The sequence below is a fragment of the Ranitomeya imitator genome, chromosome 2 (assembly GCF_032444005.1).
Source record: "Ranitomeya imitator isolate aRanImi1 chromosome 2, aRanImi1.pri, whole genome shotgun sequence".
Lineage (NCBI taxonomy): Eukaryota > Metazoa > Chordata > Amphibia > Anura > Dendrobatidae > Ranitomeya > Ranitomeya imitator.
This window is the reverse complement of record NC_091283.1, coordinates 570,808,887-570,829,766: the sequence shown is the minus strand read 5'-3', so window position 1 is coordinate 570,829,766 and position 20,880 is coordinate 570,808,887. Positions and strand designations below refer to the sequence as shown.

Below are 20,880 nucleotides of genomic sequence, written 5' to 3'. Positions count from 1 at the left end.
TTTATAATGCAGAGCCGTGAAAATAAAAAATATTTTTTTTTTCCACAAAAAAGATTTTTTAGCCACCAAATTTTTATTTTCACAAGGGTAACAAGAGAAACTGGACCCCAAAAGTTGTTGTCCAATTTGTCCTGAGTATGCTGGTACCCCATATGTGGGGGTAAACCATTGTTTGGGCGCACGGCAGAGCTTGGAAGGAAGGAGCGCCGTTTTGGAATGCAGACTTTGATAGAATGGTCTGCGGGTATTATGTTGCGTTTGCAGAGCCCCTGATGTACCTAACCAGTAGAAACCCTCCACAAGTGACCCCATTTTGGAAACTAGACCCCCCAAGGAACTTATCTAGATGTGTGGTGAGAACTTTGAATGCCCAAGTGCTTCACAGAAGTTTAGAATGCAGAGTCGTGAAAATAAAAAATATTTTTTTTTCCACAAAAAAGATATTGTAGCCCCCAAGTTTTTATTTTCACAAGGGTAACAGGAGAAATTGGACTGCAATAGTTGTTGTCCAATTTATCCCGAGTACGCTGATGCGCCATATGTGGGGGTAACCCACTGTTTGGGCGCACGGCAGAGCTCAGAAGGGAGGGAGCACCATTTGACTTTTTGAGCGCAAAATTGGCTGTCGTGTTTGGAGACCCCCTGATGTACCTAAACAGTGGAAACCCCCCCATTCTAGCTCCAACCCTAACCCCAACACACCCCTAACCCTAATCCCAACCTCATCCATAATCCTAATCACTAACCCTAACCATAATCACAACCCTTACCCCAAAACAACCCTAATGTCAACCCTAACCATAACCCTAATCAAAACCCTAAATCCAACACACCCCTAATCCTAATCTCAACCCTAACCTCAAACCTAACCCTAATCCCAATACACCCCTAATCACAACCCTAACCTTAACCCTAATCCCAAACCTAACCCTAATCCCAAGCGTAACCCTAATGCCAACCCTAACCCTAATACGAACCCTAATCCAAACCCTAACCCTAATCCCAGCTCTAACCCTAACTTTAGCCCCAACCCTAGCCCTAACTTTAGCCCCAACACTAACCCTAGCCCTAGGGCTACTTTCACACTTGCGTCGTTTGGCATTCCGTCGCAATCCGTCGTTTTGGACAAGAAACGGATCTTGCAAATGTGCCCGCAGGATGCGTTTTTTGCCCATAGACTTGTATTGCCGATGGATCGTGACGGATGGCCACACGTCGCGTCAGTCGTGCACTGGATCAGTTGTGTTTTGGCGGAGCGTCGGCACAAAAAAACGTTCAATGAAACGTTTTTTTGTACGTCGCATCCGCCATTTCTGACCGCGCATGCGTGGCCGTAACTCCGCCCCCTCCTCCCCAGGACATAGATTGGGCAGCGGATGTGTTGAAAAACTACAGCTGCTGCCCACGTTGTGCACAATTTTCACAACGTGCGTCGGTATGTCGGGCCGACGCATTGCGACGGCCCCGTACCGACGTAAGTGTGAAAGAAGCCTAACCCTAAGTTTAGCCCCAACCCTAACCCTAAATTTAGCCCCAACCCTAACCCTAAATTTAGCCCCAACCCTAGCCCTACCCCTAACCTAACCCTACCCCTACCCTAACCCTACCCCTACCCCTACCCCTAACCCTACCCCTAACCTACCCCTAACCCTACCCCTAACCCTACCCCTAACCTAACCCTACCCCTAACCCTACTCCTACCCCTAACCTAACCCTACCCCTAACCCTACCCCTAACCCTAACCTAACCCTAACCCTAACCCTACCCCTAACCTAACCCTAACCTAACCCTACCCCTACCCCTAACCCTACCCCTAACCCTAACCCTACCCCTAATTTTAGCCCCAACTGCTGTTCTCCTGCCGGCCGGCAGATGGAGACAGATGGCGGGCGCACTGGGCATGCGTCCGCCATGTTCTGCTGCCGGCGGCCAGGAGGAGCAGCAAGAGGATCCAGGGACCTAGGTGAGTATGCTAGGGTCCCCGAATCCCCCTATTTCTCTGTCCTCTGATGTGCGATCACATCAGAGGACAGAGAATTACACTTTACTTTTTTTTTTTTTTTTTTTGCGGTCGCCGGTAAACAGTTAATTACCGGCGATCGCAAAACAGGGGTCGGTAATACCGACCCCGATCGTGCTCTTTGGGGTCTCGGCTACCCCCGGCAGCCGAGACCCCAAAGATTCTCCCGGTGCCGGCCGGCGGGTGCACTGCGCATGCGCCCGCCATTTTGAAGATGGCGGCGCCCACCGGGAGACACGAGGAGCATCGGGGGAGCTAGGTGAGTATTGGGGGGCCACCTGGGACCCCTTTTCTCTGTCCTCCGATGTGCGATCACATCGGAGGACAGAGAAATTAAAAAGAGATCGCTTTTTTTTTTTTTTTTTGCGATCGCCGGTAAACGGTTAATTACCGGCGATCGCAAATGCGGGGTGGGTTAAAAACCCCCCGGATCATGTTCTCTGGGGTCTCGGCTACCCTCGGCAGCCGAGACCCCAGAGAAAATCGGCCTCTGGGGGGCGCTATGGACTTTTTCCACAGCGCCGTTAATTAACGGCGCTGTGGTTTAAGTACCCTTAGCGGCCGCCGTTAAAAGGCGTATCGGCGGTCGCTAAGGGGTTAAATCACAGGGGCCCCGGGGTCTTATATCCACATTGTACACTCATATGCTGTCTGTGAGTGCGGATTTGGCGGCATTGCCGGTTAGAGAAAAATGGAAACTCCTAGTTCCTGATCTTCAAGATGAGGACTGGGACACAATTCTTGAATCCCCATCTAGGGTATCCCCCTCGGCTAAAAATAAAATGATCCAATTATATATAATACATCAATCATATTTAACCCCGTCACGACTATTTAAAATGGGTTGGACTAACTCTCCAGAATGTCTGAGATGCCATACAAGGGAAGCAGACTTTTTACACATGGTCTGGGGATGTCCAGTTATTCAATCCTTTTGGAGTGAAGTGACATCGTTACTAACCTCCCTTGTACATATCTCCGTTCCTTTGAATCCATTAATATGTTTATTCGGGGTACTGGAAGAAGAGACGTGGGGACACCATGTTCACATTTTTTTGAGAGAAACGCTTTTTCTGGCAAGGAAAATAATAGCTTTGCGCTGATGGGAAACAATCACCCATCCCTTAGGGCCTGGATTGATCTGGTGAATTCATTTATACCTTATGAACGCACATTATATCAGAATAGGGGCTTTATGGGAACATTTTTATAAGATCTGGGATATATGGAACTCATCATACCTCACCTGTCATCACGTGACAGATAGCCTAGCCTCATTACAATAAATGGTAGAATTCTACATTGGTTCGCGCCTCGTTTCAACATTTAAACACAATCAAAATGGAATTGGTTTTGGCAGCAAGACAGTTTTAGAGTTTTATTACAGGTCCGTGTATTATTTTAAGTTTTCTGAGACAGTATGTACCAAGATATGTACTGATATGACTTGGGCTATACATTTGTACTGGCTTGGTTGCAAGCAACATGAATGTCTTATTGTTCTCTGTTTTTTGATCTAATATATAATTGCCTAGAATACTACTTCCTGCAATTTGTGCCAACTTCCGTGGCTTTGTCTGGAGCTAATGTCCGGAGCTAATGTCCGGAGATTAATTGCCTAGAATACTACTTCCTGCAATTTGTGCCAACTTCCGTGGCTTTGTGCAGAGCTAATGTCCGGAGCTAATGTCCGGAGCTAATGTCTGGAGCTAATGTGCGGAGATAATGTCCGGAGCTAATGTCCGGAGCTAATGTCCGGAGCTAATGTCCGGAGATAAGTGACGTCAACAGTGTCCAGTGTCTGATTGGTTGCTGCCTGCTGTGAGCGACCAATCAGAAACGTGCCGTACTGTGACACACTCCGCCCGCCATTTTGGTGTGATTTTTGAATTTTTACCTCACAGCAAGTTTCTACTGCGTGGAGGCGGGCCCAGTGACGTTGCTCTTCAAGCTCCTGCCGAATTTCGTCAAAAAAATGATAATACCATTTACCAAAACTATATATATTTAGTTGTGAAGTGGTTCAGTGACATTTTCACACCAATTTTGAACTTTTGTTTGGTGTTTTCTCCATATACTGCCTATTATTTTTGTTCTTTCTTACTATTATTTATTAATTGTATTATTCTTACATTTGAATAAATAAAGTATATATGGATTCTAGACTCCCGATTCCTTAGAATCGGGCTGCCATCTAGTGTTTAATAAACGAATTAAAAAAAAAAGAAGAAAAAAGCTGTGGCCGACCACAACCTATAATGGAGTTATGTGTCATGTGCATTAACCCATTTCTGACATCTGACGTACTATCCCGTCCATGAGGGCTGGACCTGTTTGACCATGGACGGGAGAGTATGTCATAGCCGATCGGCCGCACACACGGGTGGGGTGCAGCCGATCGGCGCCAGGTGTCAGCTGATTGTCACAGCTGACACCCGGCACTAAGTGCCAGGAGCAGTCACGAATCGCTCCCGACACTTTAACCCCCAAAACACTGCAATCAAACATGATTGCATTGTTCCGGAGCAGGCACAGGGGCTGACAGCCCCTCTGCCTTTGGATCGGAGACCCCGCGCCACACCGCGGGGTCTCAATCGCTGCCATGGAGACCCGATGTCGTCATGACGACATCCGGGTATCCAGTGCTGAGAGACTTCTTGTCATGTGCAGTGCATATCAGAAAGTCACTCAGCGTACAGAAGTGCAGTGCTGACAGCTTTTCTAGCATGCAGATTTGCATGCTATAGAAGCAATCAACCTGCAGAAAATGAGTGTCCCATAGTGGGACACAGTGTAAAAGTAAGAATGAAATCAAAACTTTTTTTAAAATAATTGTAAAAATATTTTAAAAAATAATAATACAAAAATCAATATTTATTCTATCACTAAATAAATATTTGAATTAAATAAAAAAAATCTAAACAATAAAAGTACACATATTTGGTATATCCGCGTTCGTAATGACCCGACCTATAAAACTGTCCCACTAGTTAACCCCTTTAGTGAACACCATTAAAAAAAAAACAAGCCAGAAAACAATGCTTTATCATCATACCGCCGAACAAAAAGTGGAATAACACACAATCAAAAAGATATAAATAAACATGGTACCCCTGAAAATGTCATCTTGTCCCACAAAAAACAAGCTGCCATATAGCTCCATCACCAGAAAAAAAAAGTTATAGCTCTCAGAATAAAGTGGTGCAAAAATAATTATTTTTTATATAAAATAGTTTTTGTTGTATAAAAGCACCAAAACATAAAGAAATTATATTATAAATGAGGTATAGCTGTCATCGTACTAACCCAAAGAATGAAACTGCTTTATCAATTTTATCACACACGGAACGGGATAAGCGTCCCCCAAAAGCACTCTATGGCTCAGCACCACCATGCATCTCCTCCCTGGTCTCAGTCTATCACCCTACCCATGCTCTTCGTTCTGCTAATGACCTGAGGTTAACATCCTCAATAATCAGAACCTCCCACTCCCATGTCCAAGACTTTTCAAGTGCTTCGCCAATTCTTTGGAATGCACTACCCAGGTTAATACGATTAATCCCCCATCCCCACAGTTTTAAGCGTGCCCTAAAAACGCATTTGTTCAGACTGGCCTACCACCTCAACGCATTAACCTAACTATCCCTGTGTGGCCCATTCATAAAAAAAAAAAACCCCAAACCTTAAACAGGTTCCTCACATCATGTTCTCATATATTTCATGCAGTTAATAGTCCTCTGTGTCTGTACTGTTACATACTTAGGCTGTTAACTGGTTCATGCAGCTTTACATGAACACCCGATCCTTACACCATGGCTGGTCCGAACAACAAAAGCAATTGTTATCATCCACCTCTCGTGTCTCCCTTTTTCCTATAGATTGTAAGCTTGCGAGCAGGGCCCTCACTCCTATTGGTATCTATTTTGAACTGTGATTTTTGTTATGCTGTAATGTCTATTGTCTGTACAAATCCCCTCTATAATTTGTAAAGCGCTGCGGAATATGTTGGCGCTATATGAATAAAATTATTATTATTTATTATTAAAAGAAATTGATGACTTTCTGTTTTTTGTTCATTTTGCCTCACAAAAATCGGAATAAAAAGCGATCAAAAATGTCACGTGCCCGAAAATGGTAACAATAAAAACCTCAACTCGTCCCCCAAAAAACAAGACCTCACATGACTCTGTGGGCCAAAATATGGAAAAATTATAGCTCTCAAAATGTGGTGATGCAAAAACTATTTTTGCAATGAAAAGCGTCTTTTACTGCGTGACAGCTGCCAAGCATAAAAACCCGCTATAAAAACCCACTATAAATAGTAAATCAAACCCCCTTTATCACCCCCTTGGAAAAATAGTAAAAAAAAATGTATTTCTATTTTCCCATTAGGGTTAGGATTGGGGTTGGAGTTGGGGTTAGGGTTGAGGTTAGGGTTGGGGTTGTTGTTAGGGTTGGGGCTAAAGTTAGGGTTAAGGTTGGGGCTAAAGTTGTAGTTGTAGTTAGAATTGGGGGATTTCCACTGTTTAGATACATCAGGGGCTCTCCAAACGTGATATGGCGTCCGATCTCAATTCCAGCCAATTTTGCATTGAAAAGTCAAACGGCGCCTCTTCCCTTCCAAGATCTGCCATACGCCCAAACAGTGTCTACCCCCACATATGAGGTATCAGCATACTCAGGACAAATTGCACAACAACTTTTGGATCCAATGTCTCCTATTACCCTTGGGAAAATAAAAAATTGGGGGGTGAAAAATCATTTGTTGTGAAAAAGTATGATTTTTTATTTTTACGGCTCTACGTGTTAGGAGTCGAGTTCCCGCCGCTGCACAGGGGGAATCTCGAGCCGCTTCTACTGTGGTCTCCCATTCTGCATCAGCCGCAGTGGAGCCTGCTCAGCGGAGACGTCGGTCCCAGTGTCTCACTCAGCCTGATACTGTGCAAAGGGTTACTGCTGCCTTTTAAGGCTCTGCTATTGTACCCTGCACTGGTCTGCGACGATCAGGCATTTCTGGGACTAAGTCCTGCTTTGTACACACTGAGCATGCCCAGGGTAAGATTTCTCAGTGGAGGTCTAGGGTCACATGCTCAGGTACTGCAGCAACTTCCATTGGTCCTCCAGGAAGGCCCTGTACCTGATCAAGTTATATGGCAGCCTTCCATTGGTCCTTCTTGGAAGGTCCTGTACGTGCTGCAGCTATAAAAGGTTTGCATCGCTGCATGGCCATGCGCTAGTATCACCTTATGTCATGAGCTTGTTAATTGTGGTTGCGCCTGTGTGTGTGTTCAGGGACCCGGCTGAAATAAGCCCCTAGAATACCGGCTCCTCCGGTGAGGAGTATTGCATGTATGTTTTCAGGGACCCAGCTTAAAAAAGCCCCTAGAATGCCAGCTCCTCCGGTGAGGACTGTTTGTATGCTTTTCTGGGTGCGTGACCACTGACTGCCTCCAGCTCAGCAGTTAGTTGTGTTCCCCTGTGACGCTAACAGGGCACAGCATCTTATTTCCAGCGACTCTGTGGAGTTAACAGAGTTCGCTTATACCGCCACCATTTGCCAGCAGCAGGTTCCTCTCCTGCACGGTGGACCCAGGGTTGCGAAAGCACCTATTTATACATATACATACACTCCTCTTGGGCTATCTGCACAAAAGCTGTTCTACCCTGTATGCACACATGGATTTTTCCTCTCTGAACCCTGTTCACACAGGTTATATACAGATGATCAGGTTTTTAAATACATCAGATAGGGATTGCATACATTAGTTAGGAGTGCTCTGATAAGGGTATACCGTGAAGATTGGTAGAGCAGCTTAGTATACATTTTTTGCAAAAAACGTATCAACCAAATACCCTGTTTTTTACATCTTTTACTAGCACTTGCGGATTACTGCAACATTTTTTCAAACTGAGTGTTTTTGGTTTTACTATTCTCTTTTGTGTCTTCATATATATATACTCGTTGCGTTCCGCCAACCCTAACATAATATTAGCACCAGGGTCTGCCTTGTAAATGGCAGACAAACAGCAATCCTTGCGGTATATCCAGCAGCTGGAGGGTAGGTTGGCGGCTCTCGAATGCTCAACCTCGGCTGTGGATATTACCGCAGTTGCTGTTCAGGCTGCTAGCGTGGCTGCAGCAACCTTGTCCACGGCCACCCCTGTTCTGACTCTATCTCGCCTCCCTCTGCCAGAAAAATTTTCTGGTGATAGTAAATCTTGTAGGGGTTTCGTGAGCCAGTGATCTATACATCTCGAGCTCCTGGCCGCATATTTCCCCACAGAGCGGGCAAAGGTGGCACTTATTGTGTCTCTCCTGTTGGACAGGGTGTTGGAGTGGGAGCGTGGCGATCATGTGGTGCAGAGTGCTCTACTGTTCCTGAGCACTCTGAAACAGGTCTTTTTAAGGTCTCAAGTCACCCATGATACAGCGCTCCAACTGTTGGCATTGACTCAGGGCTCGTCCTTGGTCAGCCATTTTGCCGTCCACTTCCGTACCCTAGCATCTGAGCTGGAGTGGTCAGATAAAGCCCTTATCCCTATATTTTGGAGGGGGCTGGCTGACCACATGAAGGATGCTCTGGCCTCAAGGGAGATTCCTGCCACACTGGAGGAGTTAATAGCTGTGTCTACCCGTATTGACCTCTGTTTTCACGAGCAGAGCTTAGAGCGGGCCCAGTGTAGGCAGAGGTTTCGGCTGGCTCCCACCTTCGCCAAACCTTTTGAATCTCCAGTCCAGGTCCCTGAGTCACATGAGGCCATGGAAGTGTCACGAGCGGGATCTAAGTCCCGGACCGCTCCTGCACACAAGGTCTGTCATTTTGCCAGCAGTCTGGACATCTTGCCACCAGATGTTCAAAGCGGTCGAGGAAACATCAGCGTCTAGTGTTAGTAGGTGGAGGTACACTAGACATGGCGAAGTTCGCCTCAAAATTGTCCTTTAAGGGGACAATTACAATAGGCTCATTCACTCACTCGGTAGAGCTTTGCGTGGATTCTGGGGCAGAGGGCAATTTTTTGTCTTCTGCCTTCGCCCAACGTCACGCAATTCCTCTGGTAATGCTAGCTCAACCAGTAACTGTACGAGTGGTGAATGGGTCGACACTGCCCTCACAGATAACACACCAGACCATCCCTTTCATTCTGTCCATGTCGCCATCTCATCAGGAGATAATATCTCTGCTCGTCATTCCTGAGGGAATTGATGAGATCCTTTTAGGGATGCCTTGGCTACGGTATCAGTCTCCTCATATCGAGTGGTCCACAGGCAGAATTTTAGGATGGGGTGAATCTTGTGGGGGTAGATGTCAGAGGGAAAGCGTTCAGGTTGTTACAACTGAGGTACCCGCAGATTTATCCTCTCTCCCCAAGCAATATTGGCCCTATGCGGACGTGTTCTCCAAAAGGGCTGCGGAGACCCATCCGCCTCACCGCCCCTATGACTGTCCTATTGACCTCTTGCCTGGTGCTGAGCCTCCCCGGGGTCGAGTCTATCCATTTTCTCTCCCAGAGACGGAGGCAATGTCACAGTATATCCGAGAGAATCTGGCAAGAGGATTTATTAGTAAGTCAGTGTCACCTGCAGGGGCTGGGTTCTTCTTCGTACAGAAGAAGAGTGGAGAACTGCGTCCATGCATAGACTACAGGGGTCTTAACGCCATCACCATTAAGAATAAGTACCCACTACCCCTGATATCTGAGCTTTTTGATAGGCTACGGGAGCAAGGGTTTTTACTAAATTAGATCTGCGGGGTGCTTACAACCTGATTCGCATCCGTGAGGGGGACGAATGGAAGATGGCTTTTAACACCAGGGATGGGCACTATGAATATCTGGTGATGCCCTTCGGGCTCTGTAATGCCCCAGCCGTTTTCCAAGACTTTGTAAATGACATCTTCCGGGATATGCTTACCACCTCGGTCATAGTTTATCTGGATGATATTCTCATCTACTCTACAGACATAGACTCCCACCGGAGAGATGTTTGCAAGGTCTTCGACCTCTTATGGGCTAACTCCCTCTATGCCAAGTTGGAGAAGTGTGTGTTTGATCAGGAGTCCTTGCCATTCCTTGGTTATATCATCTCTGCCCAGGGTTTGGCGATGGATCCTGCCAAGCTACAGGCTGTGATGGACCGGCAGGAACCCCCTTCTCTCAAAGCGGTGCAGCGCTTTATGAGGTTCATCAATTACTATTGCCAGTTCATTCCCCACTTCTCAACTTTGGTGGCTCCCTTGGTTGCCCTCATCAAGAAGGGGGCAAATCCCAAGTTGTGGTTAGAGGAGATCTCCAAGTCCTTTCTCTCGATTAAGTCACACTTTGCTAGCGCTCCCATCCTACATCGCCCCGATGTAAATAAGCCATTTATTATGGAGGTGGATGCCTCATCCGTTGGTGCTGGAGCAGTCCTCTTCCAAAAGGATGCTCAAGGTCGGAAGCATCCTTGCTTCTTCTTCTCTAAGACCTTTTCACCAGCGGAGAGGAATTATTCCATCGGGGACAGGGAGTTGCTAGCTATGAAGTTGGCTTTCTCAGAGTGGAGACATCTTCTGGAGGGAGCTCGCTTTCCCTTCCAGGTGTTCACAGACCACAAGAACTTGGTATATTTACAGACAGCCCAGCGGCTAAATTTTCATCAGGCTAGATGGTCCCTGTTCTTCTCCCGGTTCCATTTCACCTTCCATTTTCTTTCCGGGGAGAAGAACGTTCATTCGGCCGACGCTCTCTCACGCTCTGTAGTGTCATCATCAGAGGAGGAAGAGGAGCCTCGGCTTATTGTCCCTCCAGAGAGCCTGGGAACTGTGGCTCTGGTTTCGCTAGAGTTTGTGCCCCCAGGCAAGACTTTCGTTCCATCTAATTTGCGACCGGAGGTTCTCTTGGGCTCACTCGTCCAGGGTGGGTGGACATTTTGGGGCCCAAAAGGACATCTAAGCTCTTGGCGAGGACGTACTGGTGGCCGCATATGGCCCGTGACGTCGGGGACTATATTCGGGCGTGTGTCTCCTGAGCCAAGAATCGGCCTCCTTTGCAATGGCCTGCTGTGCATGGACTTCGTGGTAGGCTTACCCAGGTCTCGTAGCTGTACAGTTATCTGTGTAGTCACCGACCATTTTTCTAAGATGGTGCACTTGGTTCCGCTTCCACGGTTACCTTCTGCACGGGCTTTAGCGGCGTTGTTCGTCAAACATGTTTTCCGTCTACATGGCATGCCTGACAAAATTGTAAGTGACCGAGGTCCTCAGTTTGCGTCTCGGCTCTGGAGAGAACTCTGTCGTTTATTCAGCATTGAGCTGAATCTCTCTTCTGCCTTTCATCCCGAGACGAATGGGTTGGTAGAGAGGGCCAACCAGACTCTGGTCACATACATACAACATTTTGTCTCCACCAGGCAGAATGACTGGGCATCTTTGCTACCTTTGGTATAATTTGCATTGAAAAATGCCATAGCCGACTCTACCGGGCAGACTCCTTTTCTCCTTAATTACGGCCAGCATCCACGTGTTCCTGTGCCCATGCCCATGTCATCCACTGATTCTAGGGTGGCAGACTAAGTGGTGGAGGCATGTCACATTTGGGACCGCACACATGATGTCATCCGGGCCTCCAAGGAGAGAATGAGATTTTCTGCTGATGCACACCGGCGCCCTGCTCCGACCTTTGCTCCTGGCGACTTAGTGTGGCTCTCCGCCTGTAACATCAGGCTGCGAGTTGAGTCCACTAAATTTGCGCCTCGCTATAAAGGCCTTTTCAAGGTTCTGGAACAGGTCAAACCTGTGGTCTACCGTTTGGCTATTCCTCCGCACCTTGGTATCACCGACACCTTTCACGTTTCTCTCTTAAAGCCCGTCTATATGTCCCGGTTTTCCAAGTCATCTGCCGGGACATCGGGTTCATCCACGGATGAGTTTGAGGTGAATGCTATCATGGGGTGCAAGGTGGTACGTGGCTAGAAATATTATCTGGTGGACTGGAAGGGTCACGGCCCAGAGGACAGAACCTGGGAACCTGTGGAACACATTCGGGCTCCGCTCCTCGTTGCAGCCTTTGAGCATAGAGAGGCCCAAGGAGGGGGGCCCTAGGAGGGGGGTAATATTAGGAGTCGAGTTCCCACCACTGCACAGTGGGAATCTCGAGCCGTGTCTGCTGATGTCTCCCATTCTGCATCAGCCGCAGTGGAGCCTGCTCAGCGGAGACGTCGGTCCCAGCGTCTCAGCCTGATACTGTGCAAAGGGTTACTGCTGCCTTTTCATGCTCTGCGGCAAGCAGGCATTTCTGGGACTAAGTCCTGCTTTGTACACACTGAGCATGCCCAGGGTAAGATCTCTCAGTGGAGGTCTAGGGTCACATGCTCAGGTACTGCAGCAACTTCCATTGGTCCTCCAGGAAGGCCCTGTACCTGATCAAGTTCTGTGGCAGCCTTCCATTGGTCCTTCTTGGAAGGTCCTGTACTTGCTGAAGCTATAAAAGGTTTGCATCGCTGCATGGCCATGCGCTAGTATCACCTTATGTCATGAGCTTGTTAATTGTGGTTGCGCCTGTATGTGTGTGTTCAGGGACCCGGCTGAAATAAGCCCCTAGAATACCGGCTCCTCCGGTGAGGAGTATTGCATGTATGTATTCAGGGACCCAGCTGAAAAAAGCCCCTAGAATACCAGCTCCTCCGGTGAGGACTGTTTGTATGCTTTTCTGGGTGCGTGACCACTGACTGCCTCCAGCTCAGCAGTTAGCTGTGTTCCCCTGTGACGCTAACAGGGCACAGCATCTTATTTCCAGTGACTCTGTGGAGTGAGTTTGCTTATACCGCCATATAGCGCCGCCATTTGCCAGCAGCAGATTCCTCACCTGCACGGTGGACCCCAGGTTGCGAACGCACCTATTTATACATATACAGTGGGGCAAAAAAGTATTTAGTCAGTCAGCAATAGTGCAAGTTCCACCACTTAAAAAGATGAGAGGCGTCTGTAATTTACATCATAGGTAGACCTCAACTATGGGAGACAAACTGAGAAAAAAAAATCCAGAAAATCACATTGTCTGTTTTTTTATCATTTTTTTTGTATATTATGGTGGAAAATAAGTATTTGGTCAGAAACAAACAATCAAGATTTCTGGCTCTCACAGACCTGTAACTTCTTCTTTAAGAGTCTCCTCTTTCCTCCACTCATTACCTGTAGTAATGGCATCTGTTTAAACTTATTATCAGTATAAAAAGACACCTGTACACACCCTCAAACAGTCTGACTCCAAACTCCACTATGGTGAAGACCAAAGAGCTGTCAAAGGACACCAGAAACAAAATTGTAGCCCTGCACCAGGCTGGGAAGACTGAATCTGCAATAGCCAACCAGCTTGGAGTGAAGAAATCAACAGTGGGAGCAATAATTAGAAAATGGAAGACATACAAGACCACTGATAATCTCCCTCGATCTGGGGCTCCACGCAAAATCCCACCCCGTGGGGTCAGAATGATCACAAGAACGGTGAGCAAAAATCCCAGAACCACGCTGGGGGACCTAGTGAATGAACTGCAGAGAGCTGGGACCAATGTAACAAGGCCTACCATAAGTAACACACTACGCCACCTGTTATGTTTGCTAATGACAGGTGTTATGAAGGCAATCCAGAAACACAGTGTGCTTAGCGATCAGAGCGCACACAGTGATCTGACAAATACCCAAAAATACAAGAACGAGCTCTGAGACGTGGAAACTCTGTAGACTGCACACCTGATCCTATCCTAAACACAACTAAAAGCGGCTGTGGATTGCGCCTAACAACTACCTAGGCAACTCGGCACAGCCTAAGAAACTAGCTAGCCTGAAGATAGAAAAATAGGCCTAACTTGCCCCAGAGAAATTCCCCAAAGGAAAAGGCAGCCCCCCACATATAATGACTGTGAGTAAGATGAAAAGACAAAACGTAGGGATGAAATAGATTCAGCAAAGTGGGGCCCGATATTCTAGGACAGAGCGAGGACAGTAAAGCGAACTTTGCAGTCTACAAAAAACCCTAAAGCAAAACCACGCAAAGGGGGCAAAAAAAACCCCACCGTGCCGAACTAACGGCACGGCGGTACACCCTTTGCGTCTCAGAGCTTCCAGCAAAACAAAAGACAAGCTGGACAGAAAAAAAGCAACAAAAAAGCAAAAGGCACTTAGCTATACAGAGTAGCAGGTCACAGGAACAATCAGGAGAAGCTCAGATCCAACACTGAAACATTGACAAGGAGCAAGGATAGCAGCATCAGGCGGAGTTAAGTAATGAAGCAGTTAACGAGCTCACCAGAACACCTGAGGGAGGAAGCTCAGAAGCTGCAGTACCACTTGTGACCACAGGAGTGAATTCAGCCACAGAATTCACAACAGCCACCATGGACTCAGATCCTGCAGTGCCAGACGTGTCCCACTGCTTAAGCCAGTACATGTCCGGACCCGTCTGAAGTTTACTAGAGAGCATTTGGATGATCCAGAGGAATTTTGGGAGAATGTCCTATGGTCTGATGAAACCAAACTGGAACTGTTTGGTAGAAACACAACTTGTCGTGTTTGGAGGAAAAAGAATACTGAGTTGCATCCATCAAACACCATACCTACTGTAAAGCATGGTGGTGGAAACATCATGCTTTGGGGCTGTTTCTCTGGAAAGGGGCCAGGACGACTGATCCGGGTACATGAAAGAATGAATGGGGCCATGTATCGTGAGATTTTGAGTGCAAACCTCCTTCCATCAGCAAGGGCATTGAAGATGAAACGTGGCTGGGTCTTTCAACATGACAATGATCCAAAGCACACCGCCAGGGCAACGAAGGAGTGGCTTCGTAAGAAACATTTCAAGGTACTGGAGTGGCCTAGCCAGTCTCCAGATCTCAACCCTATAGAAAACCTTTGGAGGGAGTTGAAAGTCCGTGTTGCCAAGCGAAAAGCCAAGAACATCACTGCTCTACAGGAGATCTGCATGGAGGAATGGGCCAACATACCAACAACAGTGTGTGGCAACCTTGTGAAGACTTACAGAAAACGTTTGACCTCTGTCATTGCCAACAAAGGATATATTACAAAGTATTAAGATGAAATTTTGTTTCTGACCAAATACTTATTTTCCACCATAATATGCAAATAAAATGTTAAAAAAAAACAGACAATGTGATTTTCTGGATTTTTTTTCTCAGTTTGTCTCCCATAGTTGAGGTCTACCTATGATGTAAATTACAGACGCCTCTCATCTTTTTAAGTGGTGGAACTTGCACTATTGCTGACTGACTAAATACTTTTTTGCCCCACTGTATATATATACTCGGTGCATTCCGCCAACCCTAACACTATGTTATAAACTTCAGTGAAGCACTTGGGGGTTCAAAGTGACAACTAAATGTTTCTTAAGTGGTCTACTTTCAAAAATGGAGACATTTGTGGGAGTTTCCACTGTTTAAGCACATCAGGGACTCTCCAAACGTGACATGGCGTCCGATCTCAATTACAGCCAATTTTGCATTTAAAAGTCAAATGGCGCTTCTTTTCTTCTGAGCTCTGCCATGCACCCAAACAGTGGTTTACTCACACATATGGGGTATCTGCGTACTCAGGACAAATTGTACAACAACTTTTAGGGTCCAGTTTCTCCTGTTACCCTTGGTAAAATAAAACATATTGTTAGGGCTAGCGGAACGCACCAAATAATAAGACAGATTGAGTATGGTGCGTTCGCAGCCCGGGGTCCACCGTGCAGAGATGGAACCTGCTGCCAAGTAATGACGGACTATATGGCGGTACTCATAAGTATACACACGTGGGTTAAACTTCACCCAGCGTGAAGGAAGCGATCCTGTTGCGTCACAGGACCGCGGTACCGCACATAGAGCGCGAGCAAGTAGTCAGCGAACTCAACCCCAACTAGGATTGAAGTCCGATTAGACCCTTGCTGGCACAACACCGCAACTGGGTGTGTAAGGAAACTAAGTAACAATATTAAGGCACAAGAGTGCATGTGGTGCCGCACTGACGAATGCCACTAACCACCCAGGCTTGGGTAAGGAAAGCACAGAGGAAGTGCACGGCGCCGTACTGGCGGTCACAGCAACTGGACGCTGTAATGTGTGATTCGTGCTGTAGGATAAGTCGGGCGCTAGATAGCAACCATACACCTTCCGCGAACAGACATTCAATAGGGTAGGGGTATCCAAGGACGACTTGCACTCACAACATACACACATTAACAATTGTACACTAGCGCATGGCCGTGCGGTCATGCGCAGTTTATATAGTTGCAGCAAAGGAAGTGGCCACAGAAACTTTGCCCTTCCAAGACCTGCCAAGAGGACCAATGGAATGTGCTGCAGAGCCTGAGCACATGACCCTCGATCTCCAACGGGAGATCTTGCCCTGGGCATGCTCAGTGTGTGCAGACAAGGACTTAGTCCCAGAGAAGTCCGCTCGCTGCTGACCAGCACTGGTTTTAATGGCAGAAGCTGAAGAAGCAGCAGTAACTCTCTGTACAGAGTGAGACTGAGCAAGACGCTGGGACCGACGTCCCTGCTGAGCAGACTCCACTGTGGCTGGATAAGAATGGGAGACCGCAGCGGAGATGGCTCGAGATTCCCCCTGTGCAGAAGCGGGAACTCGAGACCTAACATTATCCCCCCTCCTAGGCCCCCCCCCCTTCTTGGGCCTCGCTACGCTCGAAGGCAGCAATGAGCTGTGGGGCCCGAATGTTTTCAGCAGGCTCCCATGACCTATCCTCTGGGCCATAACCCTTCCAATCCACCAGATAGAACTTTTTGCCACGTACCACCTTGCACCCCAAAATAGCGTTCACCTCATAATCGTCCGTAGACGAACCCGATGTCCCGGCAGATGACTCGGAAAACCGGGACATGTATACGGGTTTCAAGAGGGACACATGAAAGGTGTCGGTGATACCCAAGCGTGGAGGAAGAGCCAAACGGTAGACCACAGGATTAACCCGTTCGAGAACCTTGAAGGGACCCAAGTAGCGAGGAGCAAACTTAGTGGACTCAACTCGCAGCCTGATGTTACGGGCGGAGAGCCACACCAAGTCGCCAGGAGCAAAGGTCGGAGCGGGGCGCCGATGAACATCCGCGGAGGACCTCATTCTCTCCTTGGAGGCCCGAATGGCATCCTGCGTGCGGTCCCAAATGTCCCGTGCCTCCACAGCCCAGTCTGACACCCTGGAGTCAGCAGAAGGCACAGGCATGGGCACAGGAACACGCGGATGCTGGCCGTAATTTAGGAGGAATGGAGTCTGACCGGTGGAGTCGGCTACGGCATTGTTAAGTGCAAACTCTGCCCACGGTAGCAAGGATGCCCAGTCATCCTGCCTGGCAGAAACAAAATGTCGTAAATATGTGACCAAGGTCTGGTTGGCCCTCTCTACCAACCCATTCGTCTCGGGATGATATGCCGAAGAGAGATTTAACTCAATACTGAGTAGACGACAAAGCTCTCTCCAGAATCGAGACGCAAACTGGGGACCCCGGTCACTAACAATTTTGTCTGGCATACCGTGTAGGCGAAAGATATGCTTGACGAACAAGACAGCCAACGCCCGTGCAGAAGGTAGCCGAGGAAGAAGCACCAAGTGCACCATTTTGGAAAAATGGTCGGTGATCACCCAGATAATGGTGCAGTTACGAGACTTGGGTAAGCCCACCACAAAGTCCATCCCGACCATCTCCCAGGGCCTGTCCGCCACCGGCAGAGGATAAAGCAAACCAGCTGGCCGTTGCCGAGGAGTCTTGTTCTTGGCGCAAGAGACACACGCCCGAACATACTCTGCGACATCACGAGCCATATGCGGCCACCAGTATGTCCTCGCCAGTAACTCAGATGTCCTTTTGGTACCAAAATGTCCACCCACCCTGGACGAGTGTGCCCAAGAGAGAACCTCCGGTCGCAAACTGGATGGAACAAAACCTTGCCCGGGGGCACAGACTCTAGCGAAACCGGGGCCACAGTTCTCAAGCTCTCGGTGGGGACAATAAGCCGAGGCTCCTCCTCCTCCTCCGCAGATGACACAACGGAGCGAGAGAGAGCGTCGGCCCGAATGTTCTTCTCCCCAGAAAGAAAATGGAGGGTGAAATGAAACCGGGAGAAGAATAAGGACCATCTGGCCTGGCGAGAATTCAACCGCTGGGCTGTCTGCAGGTACACCAAATTTTTATGGTCTGTGAAGACTTGGAAGGGAAAACGTGCTCCCTCCAAGAGATGTCTCCACTCCGAGAAAGCCAACTTCATGGCTAGCAACTCCCTGTCCCCGATGGAATAATTCCTCTCTGCTGGTGAGAAGGTCTTGGAGAAAAAGAAGCAAGGATGCTTCCGACCTTGAGCATCCTTTTGGAAGAGGACTGCTCCACCACCAACAGAAGAGGCATCCACCTCCATGATAAATGGCTTATCAACATCGGGGCGATGTAGGATGGGAGCGCTAGCGAAGTCTGACTTTATAGAGTTAAAGGCCTTGGAGACCTCCTCAGACCACAATTTGGGATTCGCCCCCTTCTTGGTGAGGGCAACCAAGGGAGCTACCAAAGTTGAGAAGTGCGGAATGAACTGGCGATAATAATTAATGAACCCCATAAAGCGCTGCACCGCTTTAAGAGAATGGGGTTCCTGCCAGTCCATCACAGCCTGTAGTTTGGCAGGATCCATAGCCAATCCCTGGGCAGAGATGATGTAGCCCAGGAAAGGTAAGGACTCCTGCTCAAACATACACTTCTCCAACTTGGCATAGAGGGAGTTTGCCCGTAGGAGGTCGAAGACTTTGCAAACATCTCTCCGGTGGGAGTCAATATCTGGAGAGTAGATGAGAATATCATCCAGATAGACTACGACCGAGGTGGAAAGCATATCCCGGAAGATATCGTTCACAAAGTCTTGGAAAACGGCTGGGGCATTACAGAGCCCGAAGGGCATCACCAGATATTCATAGTGCCCATCCCTGGTGTTAAAAGCCGTCTTCCATTCGTCCCCCTCACGGATGCGAATCAGGTTGTAAGCACCCCGCAGATCTAGTTTAGTAAATACCCTTGCTCCCCGAAGCCTATTGAAGAGCTCAGATATCAAGGGCAAAGGATAATTATTTTTAACGGTGATGGCATTAAGACCCCTGTAGTCTATGCATGGACGCAATTCCCCATTCTTCTTCTGCACGAAGAAGAACCCTGCCCCAGCAGGTGACACTGACTTCCTAATGAATCCTCTTGCCAGATTTTCCTGGATGTACTGTGACATTGCCTCCGTCTCCGGGAGAGATAGCGGATAGACTCGACCCCGGGGAGGCTCAGCACCAGGCAAGAGATCAATAGGACAGTCATAGGGGCGATGGGGCGGAAGGATCTCTGCCGCCTTTTTGGAGAACACGTCTGCATAAGACCAATACTGCTTGGGGAGAGAGGAAAGATCTGCGGGTACCTCTGTAGTAGCAACCTGAACGCACTCCCTCTGACACCTACCCCCACAAGATTCGCCCCATCCCAGGATTCTGCCAGAGGACCACTCGATATGAGGAGAGTGGTACCGTAGCCAAGGTATTCCCAACAGGACCTCATCAATTCCCTCAGGAATGACGAGCAGAGATATAATCTCCTGATGAGATGGCGACATGGACAGAGTAAAAGGGATGGTCTGGTGTGTTATCTGTGAGGGCAGTGTCGACCCATTCACCACTTGTACCGTTACTGGTTGAGCTAGCATAACCAGGGGTATTGCGTGACGTTGGGCGATGGCAGAAGACATAAAATTGCCCTCCGCCCCAGAATCCATGCAGAGCTCTACCGAGTGGGAGAATGAGCCTATAGTAATTGTCCCCTTAAAGGACAATTTAGAGGCAAATGTCGTCGTGTCTAGTGTACCTCCACCTACTACCACTAGACGCTGACGTTTCCTCGACCGCTGAGGACATCTGGTGGCTAGATGTCCTGACTGCTGGCAAACATGACAGACCCTGAGTGCACAAGCGGTCCGGGACTTAGATCCTGCTTGTGACACTTCCCTGGCCTCATGTGACTCAGGAACCAGGACCGGAGATTCCAGAGGTTTGGCGAAGGTAGGAGCCAGCTGAAACCTCTGCCTACACTGGGCTCGCTCTAACCTCTGCTCGTTAAAACGGAGGTCAATTCGAGTGGAGACAGTTATTAACTCCTCCAGTGTGGCAGGAACCTCCCTAGTGGCCAGAGCGTCCTTAACGTGGTCAGCCAGGCCCCTCCAAAATATGGGGATAAGAGCTTTATCCGACCAATCCAGCTCAGAAGCTAAACTGCAGAATTGGACGGCAAAATGACTGACCAAGGACTCACCCTGAGTTAATGCCAGCAGTTGGAGCGCAGTATCATGGGTGACTTGAGGTCCTAAAAAGACCTGTTTCAGAGTGCTCAGAAACAGCGGAGCACTCTGCACCACATGATCGCCACGCTCCCACAGCGGCGTAGCCCATTCCAACGCCCTGTCCGACAAGAGAGACACTATAAATCCCACCTTAGCCCGCTCTGTGGGAAAACGTGCAGCCAGGAGCTCGAGGTGAATAGAGCACTGACTCACAAATCCCCTACAAAATTTGCTATCACCAGAAAATTTTTCTGGCAGCGGGAGGCGAGAAAATGTCGGAGCAGGGGTGGCAATGGACAGGGTTGCTGCAGCCACGCTAGCAGCCTGTACAGCAACTGCGGTAACATCCACAGCTGAGGTTGCGCTCTCAAGAGCCGCCAACCTACCCTCCAGCTGCTGGATATATCGCAAGGATTGCTGTTTGTCCGTCATTACAAGCCAGACCCTGGCGCTAGTGTAATGTTAGGGCTAGCGGAACGCACCAAATAATAAGACAGATAGAGTATGGTGCGTTCGCAGCCC

General features: G+C 48.3%; 1 protein-coding gene across 1 annotated transcript in view; it reads right to left on the bottom strand.

Annotated features, from left to right (window-relative positions):
• The window catches only part of LOC138665014 (proton channel OTOP2-like), a 212,007-nt gene that overhangs the window by 123,987 nt on the left and 67,140 nt on the right, over positions 1–20,880 (bottom strand). The window lies entirely within an intron of this gene.